Source organism: Pan troglodytes, chromosome 5 (genome assembly GCF_028858775.2).
Source record: "Pan troglodytes isolate AG18354 chromosome 5, NHGRI_mPanTro3-v2.0_pri, whole genome shotgun sequence".
NCBI lineage: Eukaryota > Metazoa > Chordata > Mammalia > Primates > Hominidae > Pan > Pan troglodytes.
This window is the reverse complement of record NC_072403.2, coordinates 38568079-38570770: the sequence shown is the minus strand read 5'-3', so window position 1 is coordinate 38570770 and position 2692 is coordinate 38568079.

Here is a 2692-nt window from a genome sequence, read left to right as displayed (position 1 = left end):
AAAGTCAACAAAAAATGCTGAAAATAAAAAAGTCCAGAGTGTCTCTTCTCCTCCAAATGATTGCAACACCTCTCCAGCAATGGCACAGAACTGGGCTGAGTCTGAAATGGATGACTTGACAGAGGTAGGGTTCAGACGGTGGGTAATAACAAACTTCACTGAACAAAATGAGTATGTTCCAACCCAATGCAAAGAAGCTAAGAACCATGATAAGACATTACAGGAGCTATTAACCAGTTAACCAGAATAACCAGTTTAGAGAGGAACATAAATAGCTTGGTGGAGCTGAAAAACACAACACAAGAACTTTGCAATCCAATCACAAGTATTAGTAGCCAAATAGACCAAGTGGTAGAAAGAATTTCAGAACTTAAAGACTATCTTACCAAAATAAGACAGGCAGACAATATTACAGAAAAAAAGAATGAAAAGGAATGAACAAAACTTCTAAGAACTATGAGATTATGTAAAAAAGACTGAAGCTATGACTGATTGGGTTGCCTGAAAGAGATGGGAAGAATGACCTAAGTTGAGAAACATACTTCAGGATATCACCCAGGAGAACTTCCCTAAACTACCAAGACAGGCCACCATTCAAATTCAGGAAATTCAGAGAACCCCAGTAAGATACTCCATGAGAAGACAAACCCCAAGACACATAATCATCAGATTCTCCAGGGTCAAAATGAAGGAAAAAATGTTAAGGGCAGCCGGAGTGAAAGGCCAGGTCACCTACAAAGGGAAGCCCATAAGACTAACAGCAGACCTCTCAGCAGACACCCTACAAGCCAGAAGAGATTGGGGGCCAATATTCAACATTCTTAAAGAAAATAATTTCCAACCCAGAATTTCTTACCTGGCCAAACTAAGCTTCATAAGCGAAGGAGAAATAAAATCCTCTCCAGTCAAGCAAATGCTGAGGGAACTCGTCATCACCAGGTCTACCTTGCAAGAGCTCCTGAAGGAAGCACTGGATATGGAAAGGAAAAACCATTACCAGCCACTACAAAAATACACTAAAGTACACAGACCAATGACACTATGAAGCAACTACATAAACAAGTCTGCAAAACAACCAGCCAGCATCATGATGACAGGATCAAATTCACACATAAGAATATTAACCTTAAATATAAATAGGCTAAATGCCCCAATTAAAAGGCACACAATGACAAGCTGGATAGAGTCAAGACTCATCAGTGTGTTGTATGCAACAGATCCATCTCATGTGCGAAGACACACATACACTCAAAATAAAGGAATGGAGGAAAATCTACCAAGCAAATGGAAAACAGAAAAAAAAGCAGGGGTTGCAATCCTAGTTTCTGACAAAACAGACTTTAAACCAACAAAGATCAGAAAAGACAAAGAAGAGCATTATATAACAGTAAAGGGTTCAATTCAACGAGAAGAGCTAACTAACCTAAATATACATCCACCCAACACAAGAGTACCCGGATTCATGAAACAAATTCTTAGAGACCTATAAAGACACTTAGACTCTCACACAATAATATTGGGAGACTTTAACACCCCACTGTCAATATTAGACAAATCATTGAGACAGGAAATTAACAAAGATATTCATGACTTGAACTCACCACTGGATCAAGTGGACCTGATAGATATCTACAGAACTCTCCACCCAAAAAAACACAGTATACATTCTTCTTGGTGCCACATGGCACTTCTTCTAAAATTGATCACATATTTGGAAGTAAAACACTCCTCAGCAAATGCAAAAGAACTGAAATCATCACAGTCTCTCAGACCAAAGTGAAATCAAATTAGAATTCAGGATTAAGAAACTCACTCAAAACCACACAACTACATGGAAATTGAACAACCTGCTCCTGTAAGACTCCTGGGTAAATAATGAAATTAATGCAGAAATCAGGAAGTTCTTTGAAACCAATGAGAACAAAGAGACAATGTATCAGAATCTCTGGGATACAGCTAAAGCAGTGTTAAGCGGGAAATTTATAGTACTAAATGTACACATCAAAAAGCTAGAAAGATTTCAAGTTGACATCCTAACATCACAACTAGAAGAACTAGAGAACCAAGAAAAAACAAACCCCAAAGCTAGCAGAAGATAAGAAATAACCAAAATCAGACTGGAACTGAAGAAGATAGAGACACCAAAAAACTCTTCAAAAAATGAATGAATCCAGGATCTGGTCTTTTGAAAATATTAATAATATAGACAGACTGCCAGCTAGACTAATAAAGAATAATAGAGAGAAAAATCAAATAGACACAATGAAAAATGATAAAGGGGATATCACCACTGACCCCACGGAAATACAAACAACCATCAGAGAATACTATAAACAACTCAATGCACATAAACTAAAAAATCTAAAAGAAATTCCTGTACACATACACCCTCCCAAGACTGAACCAGGAAGAAGTTGAATCCCTTAATATGCCAATAACAAGTTATGGAATTGTGGCATAATAAAGAGCCTACCAACAAAAATAAAAGCCTGGGACCAGACAGGTTTACAGCTGAATTCCACCAGAGGTACAAAGAAGAACTGGTACCATTTCTTCTGAAGCTATTCCAAGTAATTGAAAAGGAGGACTCCTCCCTAACTCATTTTATGAGGCCAGCGTCATCCTGATACCAAAACCTGACAGAGATACAACAAAAAAGGAAAACTTCAGGCCAATATCACTGATGGACACT